The sequence below is a fragment of the Onychomys torridus genome, chromosome 9 (assembly GCF_903995425.1).
Source record: "Onychomys torridus chromosome 9, mOncTor1.1, whole genome shotgun sequence".
Lineage (NCBI taxonomy): Eukaryota > Metazoa > Chordata > Mammalia > Rodentia > Cricetidae > Onychomys > Onychomys torridus.
In genome coordinates, this window is record NC_050451.1 from 93,544,416 (window position 1) to 93,563,809 (window position 19,394).

The 19,394-nt window shown below is 40.8% G+C and overlaps 1 long non-coding RNA gene across 2 annotated transcripts; it reads right to left on the minus strand.

Moving 5' to 3' along the window:
- Window positions 1–403: 403 nt before the first annotated feature.
- Window positions 404–19,193, minus strand: LOC118591303. Of its 2 annotated transcripts, XR_004945914.1 has the most exons (4): window positions 18,828–19,193; window positions 11,737–11,837; window positions 4,416–4,580; window positions 404–501 (listed from the first exon to the last, which is right to left on the minus strand). It is a non-coding gene; the product is annotated as an uncharacterized LOC118591303 (long non-coding RNA). The 2 variants fall into 2 exon arrangements; XR_004945913.1 differs by lacking the exon at window positions 404–501 and having other exon boundaries at window positions 1,459–4,580.
- Window positions 19,194–19,394: the final 201 nt, after the last annotated feature.

Below are 19,394 nucleotides of genomic sequence, written 5' to 3' on the forward strand. Positions count from 1 at the left end.
AAAAAAACTTTTAAAAAGCAAACATGTCCTTTTGGCAGGCAAGGAAAGCATTGTTTCCTGTGGCATTGCTTTCTAGCTGGTATTTTTACCACTCCTTACTCTCCCTTCCAACACATCTTTCAAGCTGGCCCTGCATTGGCTCTGAAACAGCACACTTGTCTCACATCCCTGCTTGGAAATAGTCAGTTTCTTCCTACAAACAGGGCTCGAAGGGACACCAGCTCTCCAAAAGTGCCTGAAATCCATGTCTTTGAAAGCTTTCTTAGTCCAAAGGCCAGTGCTTTAACTCAGTTCTAGTTTAGATAACAGTATTTCCATTACAGGAGCCAGTTCAGACAGCAGGAGATAGCTCCGTAGCTTAGTATCAGCACTAATAAAAGTTATTGCATACCTTAAAGGAAAAGGGAGTCACTTGCATACCAAGATGAGTCTCTAGAGAAGTGGGGTGGTTCTTGTTCCTTGGGAGTTTGGCTTCTAATTGGTGCCACAATAAAAGTATCCCTGTTTCGGGTAGAGACAGGTCATTTCATTTGTGAGCCAAAGTCTATGACAATTTGTTTAGAATCTCATATGTAGTTATTCTCTCTTTTTTCTAAACTAAATTATTCTTTTAATAGTTAATTCAGTCATGTATTCTGGTATGGGATGAATATTTGTTTCCCTCCAAAATTCAAATGTTTAAAAAAAAAAATCTCAGCTCCCAATGTGATAGGTTAGGAGGTGGGACCTTCAAGAGGCAGTTAGGTTAAAAGGGTGGGGTCCCATGCATATGGTTATTGTAGTTTTCTTTCTGTCGTGTGAGGACATGATGAGAAGATAGCCATCTGTAAATCCACAGAGGGTCCTCAGCAAACAGTCTTCTGTCATCATGGCCCTGGACTTCTTGGTCTTCAACATGGCCAGCATATGCAAAGTCATTCTGTCCTTAGTGGTTTCTGGCAAGGATCTAAATCTCTTAGCTTACCATGAAGCTGTAGTACTGTTTGATTGGTGGTTAATGTAACATATTTGAAGCTATACAAATTCACTGTAATTATCTACTTCCAAAAATTCTGAAGAAAAAATTTTGCTTAGAGGATTAATTCAAGTAAAGTTTCATTAAGAAAAAATAACGTGGGCATTAAAAGATAAATAGCTGTAATAGAGATAACAAATGATAAATGGAGGGTTCATAGCACATTATACCTAGCCCATAAGTTAGTGACTGTTCTCTCATAAGTGAGTGTTACTCCCATAAGAATATGCACAACTTCGGGGCAGTGGTGGTGCACACCTTTAATCCCAGCACTCAGGAGACAGAGGCAGAAGAATCTTCGAGTTTGAGGCCAGCCTGGTCTACAGAGCAAGTTCTAGGACAGCTATTGCTACACAGAGAAACCCTGACTCAGAAAACAAAAAAACAACCATACCAAAAAACAACAAACAAAACAAGCAAACAAACAAAATAAGAATCTGCACAATGGGGCCAGTAAAACGGCAAGATGACTCAGTGGATAAAGGCACTTGCTGCCAAGCCTGAGATAAATGCCTTGGTCCAACACCAGCCCCCACAAGTTGACCTCTGACCCATACATGCTTGTCCTAGCACATTCATGACAGCACACATATAAACCGATACACAAATAAATAAATGTAAAAATTTAAAAGCTGTAAAGACATTTATACGATGACTGCAACAACCTAGAAAATTAATTTGAATACTTATGTCACAGAAGACTGGCAACATTTAAGGTGCTTTGTACTTCCAAACTTGGTTTTGTCTCCGTGAGTCTTCAGACATGGCTGACTCTCCTCGCCAGCATCCTGTTAGTGTCTTAACAGCTTGTCCATTTGTGTCCTTCCCACTGAGACAACAGAGTAAACACTGTCTTCCTACTGGAGAATGCTTCTGCTGGCTCTGAATTAGTCTCTGTAACCCTGTGCTCCCTGTGTAACCCATCACTGATAGGAATTGCATTGTGGGTCGTTTGTCTCCATCTTAAAGGCAACCTTCAAACAGAAACCTAATCAAATAAAAAAGCATCTACAAGCCAGAATGAATAGAGTTGTATGCTAAACTCTGGGTTACACAGGACTTCAGTGGGAGGTGATGGTGTCCTGGCAGGTGCCTGGGGATCATGTAAGGGGCAGGATGGGCAAAGAATTCTAGGATACAGGAACAGGTTTGATTTTCAGTAACTGGGGGGAAGGAAATCGCCTTATTCTCATCCTTATCTAGCCAAAGAGTCTCAAAATGTTGACTACATTTCTTTCAGTCACATACAATTCAGGAAGATGCCAGCATGGGCAGATGGATAGTTTTCAGATCCACACTTGGGAAACACATGGTGCTTTTCTGAGGCAATTGTGTACTGTTTCTTTTAAAATAGCAGAAAGCATATGGGAACAGGAATGGATCTGTCAGCTACTATCAAGGGAATAGTGAAGCTTTTAAAATAAATCAAATCAAACCTACAGGGTGACAAAATATCTTATCACATTTTGAAATTCTGAAGTCTTACATTTGTAGATATATGTACAATTTCTATCTTTTTTTTCTCATAGAAACCACAATCTCTGTTAGAGATACTGAATCTGGGGGCGGGGAGGTCACTGTAGTAGGAAAGTGTGGAGCAATTACATAAATCAACATCTCAGTACTTCCACTCTTTATTGTATCACAGGATTTCTCCCCCTAAGAAGTGGGTGTGTGGAACAGCTGTGACACTCTCCTCCACCACCTCTGCTTTTCTTTCCAAACACAAACACAAAAACAGAAACACGAGAGTTGCACGTGTGAAGAGCTTGCTTCAGTTCAGTAAGCCAGGTGTGATAGAAGCTGGCCACAGACTTAGAGCAGCACAGTGGAGAGAGCCAGTCTCCCTGATGCTCTCGGTTCCTTTGGCAGGATGTCTCCCCATCACCTCTAACCACAGCGCTTTCATGAATGGATTTCCTAACCAGGTCATAGCTTCTTAATGCTAGACTTAGAACGCCACCATACTCCTCTATGTTTTTTATGGCAATCTAGCTCTCCCCCAAATTATTATTATGGGATTTGAAATGATTTAACTTCAAGGAAAATGATTTCACAGGGCAAAACCCAAGGAATTAAAGGAGCTTTAGATAGCAAGACTCTATTTCAGAAAAATATTTTTGTTCAAGGTGAAGGACTTCCTTTGCCTTTTATCCGTCAGGATCCTTGATCCCAGATAAAGCAAAAGCTCTGTTGGTGGCTTTGAAGTCTCATGCTCTCCCTCCTGGGACAGGGCTGTGTCTCATTCTTCTTGACTTCCACTTGTGTGGAACTTCGTTTCACAAATCTGTAGCATGATGATGCGAGTTTCCTGGTGTTAATTTTGGAAGACTGTTTTGAAAACAAGGTTGTCGTTCTCATCCATTGATTTCTGAAGTAGGTGTTACAGGCATTGTAAGTCAGTATAACCCATATCATTCTCTCAGAATCTTTAGGGGATCTTAGATAATACACAAAGCAACAGAATAAAGAAGAAAATGATCAAACCAAATGTACAAGTGAAGTATTTTGTGAGCTTGGAAAAACAGTAACTAGGTAATCATAGATGTTCAGTGTTCATAGATACTTGACAAGTTTTTTTTTTTCTTGTAATATTCCAAAACAACCTTTTGACACAGTAAAACATGTTTTGATCGAAGTGTGCCAATCATGCACCACTAGCACATGAAGTTTTGTATGTCTAAATGACACTAAGTTATCAACAGTATCCCAGCTTATTCTTAGCTCTTTCTTTCATTTTATCATAACTGCAGGCAGAAGCCGAGAGCGATTTCCAGATCACATGTGCTTTATTTTTATGGTTCTTAAAATGAAACTGTGTGCAATTCAAATCCTAATTTTGCGTTGTTTAAAGTCCAATAAAAGCTACTTTTAATTAATTTTTAGTATCTGTTTCAATTTTAGAGACACAGTGTTCCCAAGACAGAACTAAAGTTCCATTTATATCTTCAGACTACTATTCTGAATTAAATTAGGAGCAAAAGCGCAAATTTTGGAATAAGTGACTGTCAATGCTCAGCCCTAGGGGGAATATCTGCAGCACCCTTCAAAGGCTCAGTGATCATGTGGGACATGGAACAGAAAGCATATAAGAGCCAAAAGACAGGAGGAAGGCCTACACAATACTGTCCATCTGAGCTTGGCATAGCCAGCGTAGCCATAACCTCAAAGCAGCTGTGGTTGCCTACAGTGGGCTTATCTCCAATCAGTCACAGATGGGAAGAGGTTCCTGGGGCCATACCCCTCTCTCCTGAAATTTGATTATGACCATAATGGTGTCACAGTCCATAGTTTTAAATCTCTTCCTGAGACAGGCCCAGGAAATTGATTCTCTTTGGTTCTAGAAGCACTGGCCTCTAGGTGGCAAATATAAAATTTTCATTAGTAGTAGAGTGAATACCAATTTCCAGATAGATGGTAGTTGAGTGTCTTCTCCACTTCTTCCCACCTCAGCATTCCAACGGAACTCCAGAGTTTTGCCTTTGCTCCATGGTTGGTACACTTGCTGGGTTAAGGTAGAGGCCGGGACTTCTGGGGCTCAGTTTGCCCTGTCTCTCATATTACACTGCAGTTGGCAAAAAAAAAAAAAAAAAATCAGACTTCTTTTCCCTTGGTGAATTGCGAATCTTTGGGAGAGCAAAGTCTATTTCACTTTCGAATTTCCAAGACCCCAGGACAGTGTCTTTTATACATTCTAATTGGAAGAGGAAAGGGGGGTAAGTGGGCTGTTAAATAGAACAAAATTTCTTTTACCCCCTTTGTAAGCACCAGACAGCAGTAAATGTTAGAGTCTCATGTGGAAGAATATTTTATTTCCTCTGCTCACCTTTAAGTCTCATGACAAGAGATTAGAGAATTTCCCAGAAATAGCTGCGGGGCTGTAAGCAGAGTTTTTCATCAAGACTGACCATCAGCTCTGTCCAGTCAGCCACTCCCAAATAACCACACAGAGACTTATATTAATTATAAATGATCAGCCAATAGCTTAGGCTTGTTACTAACTAGCTCTTACAACTTAAATTAACCCATATTTCTTATCTAAATTCTATCGGGGGTTCATGGCTTGTTACCTCATTTTCTACATGTCTTGCTTCCTCTGTGTCTGGCTCAAGACTCCTCAGACTTCACCCTTCTTCTTCCCAACATTCTCTCTGCCTGGAAAATCCTGCCCAGCCATCAGCCAGTCAGCTCTTTATAAGCAATGAGAATAATACATATTTACAGTGAACAACAGGATTATTCCATGGCACCGGGCTATGAGGCTAACTTTGTCTCATTTGGATGCAGCACTATGTAACAGGTTTCATCACAGCAACACTGGCAGGTGATAACAGGAAGAAGCAGCGCATTATTGTAATTTAAGTTTAAACTACACAGCTTCCAGTCACTCAGCCAGTCTTGTAGGATTGTTTCCAAGGTGACACTATCAATTATGGTTTGAAGAAAAAAGAATATTTGTGAGAAAAAAACTTGTACAGGAATCTAATTTTTACTCATTGGTTTCTTTTAGCATACATTTCTCTCTCTCTCTCTCTCTCTCTCTCTCTCTCTCTCTCTCTCTCTCTCTCTCTCTCTCTCTCTCTCTCTCTCTCTCTCTTTCTCTCTTTTGTTTTTCGAGACAGGGTTTCTCTGTGTAGCTTTGAGCCTTTCCTGGAACTCACTTGGTAGCCCAGGCTGGCCTCAAACTCACAAAGATCCACCTGGCTCTGCCTCCTGAGTGCTGTGATTAAAGTCATGCACCACCAATGCCCAGCTATACATTTCTCTTTTAATTAATGATTTTCCTATCTTTTTTAAATAAAAAAAATTGCTTAACAGAAATTGTATTTTTTGTGAGGAAAGACCTCCTCAATACAGGTAATGATCTACAGAGAGGATATTTTGACCCATGTAATGAAGACATGTGGGCTTTTTCTCCCTGGAGACAAACAGAAACATACATGAAAATGTTCAAAAAGTATAGAAAAAAAAAAAGAAAAGAAAAAGTATAGAAGAGAGCTGTTCAGTTGTTGAATGCCTTTCTGTAAGTAAGTCTGGTCTGTGGTTTGAATTAGAACATTAATGGTACCAAAAGCTGATACTTGTAAAGTTTTGAAACCTTTACAAATTAGTTATATTAAAATATCACTATACATGTAATTTTAATCACTACCTTAAACAAATACACATTTAAATAATGGACAATTGTGCAACAGTTTGGTATGCATTTCTTAGGAATTCTGCATTCCATAGAGTCTTTCACTTTATTTTCTTTTTTTCCTTTTTTAATTTTTGTTTGTTTGCTTGTTTTCAAGATGGGGTTTTACTATGTAGGTCTGGCTGTACTAGAACTCACTATGTAGGTCAGGTTGGCCTTGAATTCATAGAGATCCACCTGCCTCTGCCTCCCAAATGCTGGGATTAAAGGTGTGTGCTACTCTTTAGGTCATTTCCAATGACTAGATTGAGGTCTCTGTGTTCTGGCCTATCGTTCTCAGTACATTTTTACAAAGTATTTATGATTAGGTTTAGTTAGAGCAGACAGTTCTAATCTTAACTGATTTCTAAGAGCCTTAAGCCAAAAGAAATGATCTTTCCTAAATCATTGTTATACACTGAAATAAGTCTCCAAAATGTGTTTGTTGAAGGCCTAATCCAAGATTAGTTTAGAGATAGGATTTTTAAGGTGATAAGGCTAGGTCCCTCACTTTTAAGGTGATAAGAATAGGTCTCTTATCCAATGAGAATGGTGTCCCTACAGAGAGAGAGGCAGGCCCCAGAACAGTGAACAGAGAGAGAAAGTCCATGAGAAGATATGAGGGAAGCTGGGAAAGACCTTGAGAGGAAACAATACTGTGCCTTAGTTTAGACTTCCAGCCTCAGAAAATAGGAAAAGGTATTTTTGTCCCTTAAGCCACCTGGTCTGCAGTCATTGGCTAGGAAGATCTGCTTGACCAATGGATTATGTTGCCTGTGCTTTTTCAGTGTCTGCTGGACTCATGCCTCCTTTTTACTAACTATAGCCAAAGAAAGTAGATTCCTAAAGCCATAGATAGACCCAGCACAAGTTGGGGACAATCACATTTTCTTTACTGAAAAACTAAAGCTGGACATCAGAGCAATAGTCCTTGTCTGTTGGGATTGAATTTAGGATCTCAGGTGGGGCTGTGCTGGCCACACACACAGATGTCCTCTATGTCAAAGATTACTTTTAGTGCCCAGCTGAGCATCTAATACATATTAGGAACCCTTTTTTTTGTTTGTTTGTTTTCACATTTTTTTTTTTTAAATTTTCACTGACTGTTTACTACTATTGGGTGGCCATTCCCTAGTCTTCTGTATGCTGTCTAATCTTGTCTCTACCATAAGCTAAAGATACATGCCTATCTTAAAGTTACCATTTCTGTGATAAAATGCCATGACTAAAAGTTACTTAGGAAGGAAAGGTTTAATTTTACTTATATATCTAGAATCACAGTCCACTGATGAGGCTAAGGAAGGAACTCAAACTGTACAGGAATATGAAGGCAGCAGTTAATACAGAGGCCATGAAGAAATGCTGCTTACTGGCTTGCTCAACCTGCTCTAACATCCAGGACCACCACCATCCCAGGGGTGGCCCCACCCACAATGGGCGGGGCCTTCTCACATCAATCAATAATTAAGAAAATGCCATACAGGCTTGCCTACAGCCTGATCTTATGGAGGCATATTCTCAGTTGAGTCTTCCTCTTCTCAGATGACTCTAGCTTGTGTCAAGTTGATGTAAAACTAGGCTGTGCAATGCCTTACAGGTAACCATCAGTCACGGAAATACTAATACTCTTACAGTCTTGAAAAGCTGGTAACTAGTAAAGCAAATTCAGTTATCAGGTAGCTTGTCTCCACAGTCCAAGTTCCAAACTACCATTTAGTTGCCTCTTTTTTTTTAGGAAGGAAAAAGAGAGAAAATGGAAAGAAAAGGAAAAAAGCCAATTGTTGTGCAGAGGCATCTTTTTCTTTACAGAGTTTAATAATAATGAAACCCCCTGTTTGTAAGCAACATTGATGGTCCACTATCTGTCCCTGCCTGGTCTTACACTAAGGTCCAATTCATTGTGTGATATGGTTGTTCAGACTAGGACAGCCTAAGCTCCTCACTCCTACTTCAAAGCTGACTTTGGTCTTCTAGTTGGAATGATGCCTGTGCAGTTGCCATTCAGAGACAAAACTCTGGTGAATGCTAGAAGGAAGTGTAGCATTGCAGTGTGGGAAGCACATTACTGTGGATGAAAATGAGACTAAGCAGAAATCTAGGAAGGAAGAAGGCCAAGCATGTCAGCCTGAGGGAATCTGGTTATGGAGATTATCTCCAGACTACTTCTGGAATGTCAAAGACCTTGCTAAGGTTTACCTGACTTGTCCATTTTCTATGAATGTTGTGTCTTCCTATATGAGACCTATTGCTTTTAACTGAGAATTTGACAGCCAATTTTTATAAGTGGAAAATCCAAACTGCCTTAAGAAAAACTAGCATAAAAATCAGGTTTAAATATATCACAACTAAATATATGAACTTGAATTTAGAGATCATACTGAGATGGATTTGTTTAGATATTGCTATATTGTATTTGGTCATTTTATGGCTTTAGGTCAAGACTCTAAGCTAATGTGACAAAGAGACACTTACACATTGTTCTTTAAAAGAGCAATCTACAAACCTGCACAATGAGAAGTGTTTAGCCACTGAAAATAATGATTTCCAACATGTACAAATGGTGACATATTGAATCTAGAAAGCCTCAAATAATGTTTACAAGGATTTATTTACATAAATTTGGAGATGAATGAATTTCCTACCCTCTTCCCTAAAATCACTCTTGGACTGGTCTGTGTCTCTAGCATCATGAAAACGAGAGTAAAGCAACCCATGGCTCTCAAGTTCATCAAGGATCTGGGTAGATACCAATATTCCATATGGAGAATAAAGATGGTGAGAATATGTAAGAAATGATAAACACAGAAGAATAGTGTGTTTTTTGGTCATTCCTGTTGGAAATCTTACCCAAAGCCTAGAGATTCCTCCAGGTTACTTGGGAGATGTAGTTTTTATTTGTTTAATCCCTAAAGCTTTGAGATGCTGAAAACCAAGTTATACATTATTATTTTTTATTTTACACAGCTACAAAGCTCACTTGAGTTATATCTAAAATATCCCAACAAGAGACATGTTTCACAGGTGAACAACATCAGCCCTAGCAATCTCAGTCATCTGCCTGTGTTTAAACAGCTGCCGGGTGGGAGAGTTGGTTTGAGCATCAGAGAGGTTAGCTCCCAAGTCCAAGTTCTCAACCTCAAAAGCCAGAGAGTCATTTTTAAATTAACAATCAAAATCACGGATTCTCTAACCATAATTATATTGAAGACTTTAACTTCATTTGGACCAGTGGTCTTCTTAAAGTGTGTCCCACACATTCACATTTCCACGTGGCATTACATTGTAGCTGTTCCAGGTAAATTTTTTTAGGATTGCATTAGATTTTTCCATTTAAAATTTTAGCATCCCAAGATAGAGAAGAACCACAAGCACTGAAAAGGCAATCTTCACATAGTCCATAGTCACAGAAACTGTAACCACAGGATTCCACGCACCTTTGTGATACAGTATACACCGACTGAGTTAATCATCTTTATTAAAGGAATTCATCACAGACTGAACTAAAGCTGGATTAGTCTTAACCACACACAAGCCTGCCATTTAAAGAAAGAGTACGCAAAGGGAGTGGGAAAAGAGGGTATATGCGATTACAAGACCTGAAACTCATGGTAATTCCACACAATACATGGAACACTAAGCAACCCCGAATTTGACACCTCACTTTTCTTGAGTTACAGACCGTTGCATTCCTTCAAACCAGTGACAGTCATGATGAGAAGGAAAGGCTTCTAAGGAGGAAGTGGCTGTCAAGGAAGGCTCGACTGGAAATTTTACTTCTCCAGACAGCAGTTTTGACTCTTACAGATTAACCTCCAAGATTACTGTTTGCCTCCTCTTCTTCTTTCTACCCTTCCCTTTGAAAGCAATGTCTGGGACACTGTCATGTTCTTTTGTCTAGACTTGTTGTCACATCTGAAAGGGGTGTGCTACCTGTGTCAAGGGACTGAAGTCCTGAAAGATTCCAGCACCTTACACTGTAGAGCGGTGTTTCCCTCCCATGAAGAATTCATAGTTCAGCACGAGAAGATCACATGCTTGAGAACTCCTGTATTCACCTTTCCTCCCAAATATCTAAGTAGGGTGTGAGCTAACTACAATACCTATTTCTTTGATGATAAAGAATATCTAACTTGTGCCCTTATCTCAATTAACATCTTTAAAGAGAAATGAGTGGGCACTCCATCCTTCCATTGATGAAATTTCCCTCCATGCTTAAAATGCCATGGTTTTGAGTGTTGAGAAATGGGAAGCTATGTGCCGCTGACTTAGGTGGGAGGCTGGTGAGTGGAAATTGCTTGCCCACTGTAGGATAATGGCAACTTGTAGATAACAAGGTCATCCTCAATCATACCTGCACATTTTAATTAACCTGCAGAGATTTTGGTTTTGTGGCTCAGCTCCCTAGAGATATTAGTTGTATTGGTCTCAGTATTGATTTGGGATTAAGTGTCTTTCAAACATACTGTGAAAGTCTAGCACATAGCCAGCTTTGAGAATGATCTGGTCTAGCCTCTGGGCATCACTGCAGTGCTACCAGGTTGAGAAATTCATTTGAAGGTCTAGACTAATTTAAGAAACTAACTACATAATGCAGTTTCAGGAATCCACCTTAGTTCATTAATCTTATCAGTTTGCCCTAGATGGCTCAGAGTTAGAGAAGGAACCCCAAGATATCCCTAAAGTGTATTGGTACCTGCTAGAACCTGTCTGAAGGGCTCCCACAGAACCCTAAACTCAGAATCTAAATGCCACACCATCAAGAAGCCTCTCTGTGCTAATCTCTGGTGTATGTGTCTTCTCTTTGCATTACTCTTTCTTTATAGCACCCAAAGTAGGAGCTGGAACCAGCTTGACCCTGCATCTCCATTGCCACCTCCAATGTCTATCTTCAACCATGAAGCTGCACTACTGTTTAAAAACAAATCATTAGGGAGGGTAAATATCTCTTCACCCACCAACGCTTTGCTCCCCTTTTCTGCCATTATTTCCCCTGCAAAGTTGACGATGACTCTGTCTCCTTTCCGTTTCTTTCATTCCAAACGTCAGCCTACAAGTTCAGTCTTAAGAGACAATGTGGGCGCTTTCTCTTCAATTTGGAGGATCCCAAGAAGGAGGTTTTGCTACTTCTGCCTAAATGCTAAGACACATGTATACACATACTTGCAGGGAGGTGTTTGTGTGGGGGAGATTATGTGACACAGCTTATGATCAAGGTCATTGGTAAATGCCAGCTCCATTCTCTATTACACCTGCCTGCCTTTCAAGCTCATTTCTTTGCTCCATGGTCAGGTCCCTGTTCACTCCTTCTCTAAAGCTGCAGCTTAAGCTTGAGCTTTGAAAGGGTGCCATAAAAATTTTACTTAGAGGAAACATACTCAACAAATTTGTTTTATTTATTATGTGTTTTTTTTTTCCCTTGCACTAAAAGTATGTGTATCTCTAATTCAAAAAATGTAGGCATTTGTTTTCAGTATCATTTCTAGAGAGAATAAGACACTCGGGAAGAGATGCAACTCTGACCTAAAACAAAACAGGTATTACTCACCCCGATAATCCCAGAGTGTGTCTAGTGATACAGAATAACACGTCAAGGCTATTGGCTAGCTCAGTGTTTCTTGAGAATTGAAGAAGTCAGTGGGTCCAATCCTATAGGAGCAAGCATTTATCCAGTCACCATGAATTCTCTTCCTGATAGATCTTTTGCCAGTTTTTTTTAATTATTATATTTGTGTTTTAATTTTACACATCAACCATGGGTTCCCCTGTCCTCCCCGCTCCCGCCCCCACCTTCCCCCCAGCCCCTCCCCTCCATTCCCATCTCCTCCAGGGCCAAGACTCCCCTGGAGATTCATTTAAACCTGGTGGATTCAGTACAGGTAAGTCCAGTCTCCTTCTTGCAGGCTGAGCAAAGTGTTCCTGTGTAAGCCCAAGGTTCTAAACAGCCAGCTCATGCACTAAGGACAGGTCCTGGTCCCACAGACTGGGTGCCTCCCAAACATTTCAAGCTATTCAATTGTCTCACTTATCCAGAGGGCCTGATCCAGCTGGGGGCTCCACAGCCTTTGGTTCATAATTCATGTGCTTCCATTTGTTTGGCTATTTGTCCCTGTGCTTTTTCCAATCTTGGTCTAGACAATTCATGCTCTTACAGTCACTCCTCTTTCTCGACAATTCACCAGCTTATGTTGGAGAGGATGTGGAGCAAGGGGAACTCTCCTCCACTGCTGGTGGGAATGCAAGCTTGTACAGCCACTTTGGAAATCAATATGGTGCTTCCTTAGAAAATTGGGAATCCATCTCCCCCAAGACCCAGCTGTAGCACTCTTGGGCATATACCCAAGGAATGCTCAATCACGCCACAAGGACATTTGCTCAGCTATGTTCATATCAGCATTGTTTGTAATAGCCAGAACCTGGAAACAACCTAGATGCCCTTCAACTGAAGAATGGATAAAGAAAATATGGTACATATACACAATGAAGTACTACTCCACAGAGAAAAGCAATGATATCATGAGGTTTGCAGGCAAATGGATGGATCTAGATCTTTTACCAGTTTTAAGACAATGCTCATTGTGAAACTTGGGGGAAATGGGATTGTGTAAGAGATTACATATTCAATTGCACTAGGCACTTTAAAAAAACTGTGCTAGTTTCACCTAAGGGAATATTGAGCTAGAAGAAATAACATTGAAAATAGAATTTCAGAGACCAAAAGAATACAAGAAAAGTCTCGATCACTTACCTTCCGCACATTCAAAATAGGAAACCTCAGACTGAGGTGATGGTGGAGTGCTTGGCATGTTGTGCAAGCATGAGGCCTGAACTGAGATCCCTAGCACCCATGTAACATGAAGTTGGGTCTGGAGGCAAAGACCCGTAACAGCACTGGGGGAGGGGCAGACAAGAGCATCCCTGGAGCTCTCTACTCACCTATTCTCTCTCTCTCTCTCTCCCTCCTCCTTCCTGTTCTTTCTTTTTGTTCCCTTTCCTTATTTATTTATTTGTTTGTTTGTTTGTTTATTTATTTAGAGATAGGTCTCACCATGTATTCCTGTCTGGCCTAGAATACCCCACATGTACTAGACTGGCCTCCAACTCAGAAATCCACCTGCCTCTGACTCTCCAGTGCTGGGATTAAAGGCTCCACCACACTAAGTGCTAACTAGTCATCCTGGCTGACTAAGTAAACTTAGAGTTCAGTGAGAAACCCTGTCCCCAAAAGGAAGCTGGAGAGGGTTGCAGAAATGGCTCGGGGGTTCAAAGTACTTGCTGTGATTAAAGAGGACCCCTGTCCAGTTCCCAGCACCCCCATGGTAACTTACAACTGCTTCTATAACTCTAGTTTCGGGGGACCCATCATCCTTTCCTGGACTTTGCAGGCACCAGGCACATACCTAATGCACGTACGTACTTGCAGGCAACACAAACACATAAAATAAAAATAAATGAATTTTTTAAAAAAGAAAATGAGATGGAAAACAGACATAAACACCTAACATCAGCCACTGGCTTCCATAAGAACATGCACATACAAGCATGTACACCTGCACGTGTGTGTGCCTGTGACTACACACACACACACAAACACACAAAGGTAAAAGCAACCTCTCACCTCACTCTCAAGACCTGGAGTGAAAGGAACATACTTTCTCTAGAAATCTGGATCCCTGAGTACATTTTAGACCTGATTCTCTGAGGATCTCTGAGTTTTTATTTTTCAATGTCTGCCTCGGAAGTATGACAAATAAAAGCCCTAGAAAGTCACAACTGTGGAAGAACACTATGATCAGCTATTAAAACAAACACTTCTGCGTCAGGCAGATCTGAGTTTAATAAAATTCTAGCACTTCCTAGATGTTTTCTTTGGCAGTTGTTAAACCTCTGAATTTCAGCTCCTCCTAGCAATCAAAACAATGGGAAGCCCACAGTCCAGCAATGCTCACTGAACAGAAACGAATCTGTAAGACTCTTACACCAGCTTTTCCTGGGTATCCATCCTCACGTCTGTAGACTAAGCTGCTGGTTCTTTACCTTGCAGCTGTTAGGAGTCACACTGCACTCCTCTTTGCCCCCATGCTTCATCCATTTACCTCTCTGGTATGCACTCTGTTTCAATAATGAAAGCAGGATTGGCTCTACAGAAATATGTTGGGGTCAAAGAACTGGGAAAGGAGTTAGGACAATAACTAGGGTATTGGAAAATGTGCAGAATTAATTTGTCAGAAGAAGATAGGGAGATGGCTAGGCTTGTGGGACTAAAACTATTTCCATCCTTGTTCCTTGGCTATATAGGTTAGCTCAACTGTAGAATATTTCCACTGATCTTAGAGGCTGAAAAAAATCCCAAATTTGAAATTTCAGGTAAGGAAAATAACACTGTGCCTTTAATGACTTGACCTTCAGCATTCTCTGTGATTAGATTTCTTTTCTTTTTTACATTTTAATATTGTATGACATGTTGTTTGAAGTATAGTGAATGACTCTATTTTGTGATTGTCAAAATGACTAGGTTTTCTATTATAGAAGGCTAGTTAATTAACTTAGAAAGTAAATGAGAAATAATATATTTCCAAAGGACTGCTCTTACTGGCAAGGATGTCCAACCTTTTGATGTTGCAACATATTGTTGCCACCTACAAAGTTCATGCCTAAGAACCATCAAATCAATTAATATTAAAAAAAAAAAAAAGCAAAAACTTTGGGACACTGAGAAATGGCTCATTTGGTTGTTGCACAGATGTGAGCAGCAGAATTTGGGTCCTCAGAACCCATGTAAATGTCAGCTTGGTGGGCTTGATGGCCTGCCTGTAATCTGGCTAGATAGACTACAGCAATAGACGAGCTCTGGGTTCAAGTTAGAGACCCTACCTCAGCATATGAGGTGGAGTGTATTCAGAGAAGACATCCAAGGGCAATCTCTGGTCTCCACACATCTGTGCACAAGTGTGTAGAATGCTCACAAATGCACATGCATGCCCACACATGAGAAGACACACACAGACTTTTTGAAATCATACATGTAAACCACCAGAGTGTTTTAAGTCAATTTACAACTTTGTTTTGGACTGCATTCATAGCTAGCCTAGGGCTGCAGGCAGCACATTTAAAGTTAACTATTTAAGTGTTTGTGGAGGCTGGTGTTCCCTGAAGTTCTAACGCAGTGGCGCTCAATGTTCATGTGCTTACACCTTCATGCACTGTTCATTCAGAGTAAGCCATTGTTGCTGCTTCACTGAAGATGTTTTGAAGGTAACAACTACAACGAAGTAAATAAATACTAGTAATTCCTCACGTCTATAGCTTAAATAGTTGTTTTCTCTCACAAACTTGCTTGTAGAGTTGTCCTTAACCTAAAAAAACCTCTAAGACATCAAGCTAAAATGTATTAAGTTACGATTAATGTGCCTCCATGGTTGGGATTTGCCTGCCCAAGAAGTTCCTAGTGAATAACTAGATGTTTGGAAGCCTAGTAATATTCAGTTTGGATCCTGGATAAAAGCAGCAGCCTTTGATCTTCCAGAGCACTCTAAATTATGTCTCTATAGGGACAAGAAAATAATTTAGGTCTATCTAGATGTGAGTCTTAAAAGGAACTCATTTCTTTCCTTTAACACAAGTCTTACAACAATCAAAATGAAAGTCAGGAAATCTTATTAATTTTAATTTTCTTTTAACCGACAAGTCATTGCATACACATATAGGACATGAGGTGATGTTTCATGTATACATTTTGGGCTAATTCGAATAAACGCCCACTTCACATATTTATCATTTCTTTGTGGTAAAAAAAAAAAAAAAAAAAAAAAAAAAAAAAAAAACATTAAAAATCCTCTCTTTCAGCTCTTCTGAAATACACAATTTATTGTTCAGTGCGGTTAACGTGTTGAGCAACAGGGGTAAGGAAAACCTAATAGAAAAGGGAACCGTTTAGTCCACAGGTGCAAAGGCAGACAGGAAGAGTCGGTGCTGAACCAACTCTGTTTGGAAATCGGCTAAGTCCCAGGCTCTGGCAGCTAGCAGCTTAGCTCCGCCCACACACACTGGCTACAGCGATGTTTTAACCCTTACTGTCTCACAATATTCCTGAAGGTATGTTTATTACAAAAGAGTTCTGGTCCTTGTTTCTTTACACATTCCCACATTCCCAACATAACTTTTGTCTGGATTAAGTAAATGGACAGCAGAAACATCCTTGCTGAGGTACAGTGAAGATACCATGTGCAGTGAATACTGGCTCAAGGGCTCATTGAGAGGAAATAGGTCCAGGTCCTGGGCGCAGGAGAGACAATGGTTACCAAAAGCAGTTCCAGATGTTCAATATAAACAAAGTGCATCTAAATGCAGGTAGGTGTTATAGGTGGCAGGTGGGGCAACCGGTGTGTGTGAATATCATTTCCACATACCTCTGGGGCTCACACATTTGAAAAGAGCAGTACCAGAGTTAAGCACTTTGCAAAGCCAAGAAAGGGCTCTGAATCTCTCCTAGCTCCATGGAGAATCTAATCACCAGAACGTTTGTTTTAAATATAAAAGCTAATGAGATAACCATGAGGATAATAGCACCACATTTTTCTCCTCCAGTTTTATTAAAAACACACACATAGACTTGGAATAAATGAATACATGCGAAAAACAGAGCAAGCAAACACTGCTTTGTAGCATGAATTGATAAGGGTCCTAAAGCATCCTTGTATAAATTTAAGTTGCAAAAATTAGTACTTTTCAGCTCTAAAATTATATATACAAAAAATGGCTAACACAGTAGGACCATGACTGTGCTGGGGTCTGGCTGAAAACAGTACAAAATTCTCCATATGGTGAAGGTCTCAACATTCTATTTTTAAAAGATTGTGGAAAAGATGGGTAGGAAACATAACTAAACGCCTGCTTCAAATAGTGGTGTCGTGGCTGAATGTTTCTATTTTTATACTTCTATTTCTATATTTCATTTTATCTACATTTTATTTTTTATTGTCCTTTGGGTTAATGAAACAAATTTTCTACAAAATAAAAATTCAGAAATGGACATATTTCTATCTCACCAGAGATGAACATTCACACCCCAAAACTCTAGCAGCTTTCCAGACTTTTTCTCTCTAACTTGATGAACTGTTGTAATTATGCCAGGGTACTTTTTTTTTTTATTTCTTCTTAATCTCAGTGAGACTTTTACTTTGAGACAAGAGGCTCCATTTTCCCCCCTTTACCCTCAAACAGTGCCTGTGTTTTTTCTGGAATCCAAATCAGATGCTTTCGCCATGCTGATTTCAAAGGCTCCAGCTCCAGCTCCTAGCCAATGCAGCCTCTGTGGCTTTAAGAGTAGCTTTCTGCCACCCCCCTGTGCCCACATACTTGTCCTCTCTTTGCACAGAAAGTGCCAAGCAGTGACATCTACTATAGTTTCTAGGACACGATGGTCTCTGCAATACAGGGAGAAAACAGAGAGAGAGGGAGAGCTGTGAGGAGATGGAAGGCGGGTGGCAGGGGAAGTCAGTCAGTGCAAACGCAGCTCTGTTCCCAGCGGACGGGCACTTCCCATGCAGTAATCCCGACTTGCTGTTTATGGCTGTTGGGCTGATAGAAAGCCCAGCTCCAGCGAGCTGCAGGGCCCAGCCTCCCCCCCCTTGCTATCCATTAATCATGAGAAGCTGTTACGAAGTGTACACAGAGTGGGAGTTCTGCCTAGAGTGGCCTCTAGCTGTCTCCAGCTCAATGAAATGACCCTGTGTGAAAACTTGTTTTATGAGAGATTGGTTTATTTGTAACTAAACTACTTCCTCCGTTATTTGATAAGCTCAAATATTTGCTAGTGATAGTCTGAGAGTGTCACATTTATTATCCTGTTTCTGTGGTCGGTCGCCTCGCTCCTTTGGGACCGGCTCTGTTAACCCTTGGAAGGACTGCAGTGGCCCATGCCATCTTTCAGGGGCCCAGCGTTTGTGAGACCAGTTAGGATCTGTAATTCAAAGAGGGAGACTGGCCCGTTCCCAAACCACCCAGACAACTGCAGAGACCGAAGACTCTGATAAAGCCCCCTCCACCCCCCCCCCCACCCCCCCACCCCTGTCCCCTGCCCCCGGGACTCTGCAACCACCAGAGAAAGGAAGGAAGGGCCTTCTGACTTCCTAACATACATCCCTGGAAGTTCGACACACATTTGTGTTGCTGAAACGGCATTTTAAATAGGTCGGTGTGACTTCCTGTAGTTTTTCAGACCCCCAAACATCAGTTGTGTGAGGCAGGCGATCTCAAAACCCTGTAGCATTCTGTGCTTTGACACTCTGCCTGTTAGAGTCTGAGCTCATTTGCATTTGGCAGAACTTACTTCCTGCTGCCAGAGAAGGGGAGCGAGGAGGGGGTGAAAGCCTTTGCAAGACTCCCTCAAAGGGCTCAAAGGGCTTTCTGGACATATAAAACTATGTTTCCAAGAATTAAATGAACCAGAATGAAGCAGATCTCCTTTGAAATGAAAAGAAATACAGGCTTTTGTTACATGCAACACATTTGGAGAACCTAAGTTGAATATCTCTCTTGACAGACCCACACTGGGACTGTTTTCCAGCTCTTTCTGTCTCTGGTCAGCGACACAGAGTTCTCAGTGAATGCAGAAGAGGTGAGGAAGTAACCACTTACGTGTGGCAAAATGTTCCAGCCTTGCAGAGATTTTCCCAAAATCATTAGACCCACCAAAATGCTTTCCGTTGGCCGGGTCCTCACCTCCATCAGAGTTTCCACACTCTTCAAGCCTCCCAGACGTCTGCAGTTCCTAAAACAGCCAGTCACTTGTAGCCGAAAATGTAACCAAGTGTATGCTTCTGAATTAGAGAGCTGGCTATCAAGCAGAAAAGAAAAAGAAATAATGTTGCCTCCCAACTTGTTTCAAAGTCTGAACTGAACACCCATCCAAGGCCCTTTCTGCTCCCAAGGAAGGCGAAGTTAGGGCAGCTCAAGCCTGTGGGAGGGCACCCCGAGAGGACAGGTCATAAGATCCCATCCCATCAGCTGGGGGGACAGGCTCAAGGTTCTGCCTCTGGTCTCTTTTAGACCTACTTTCTCAGCAGGCAGCTTTCTTTCCCACGATCCCACTGGTGGAACAAGCTTGGCCTGAGTGGTGACCTAAATTGTAATTACCTGCAAGAAATTTATATTTAAATAGAAATATATTTAGTATGATGAACAGATTTTATTTTTTAGTTCCCT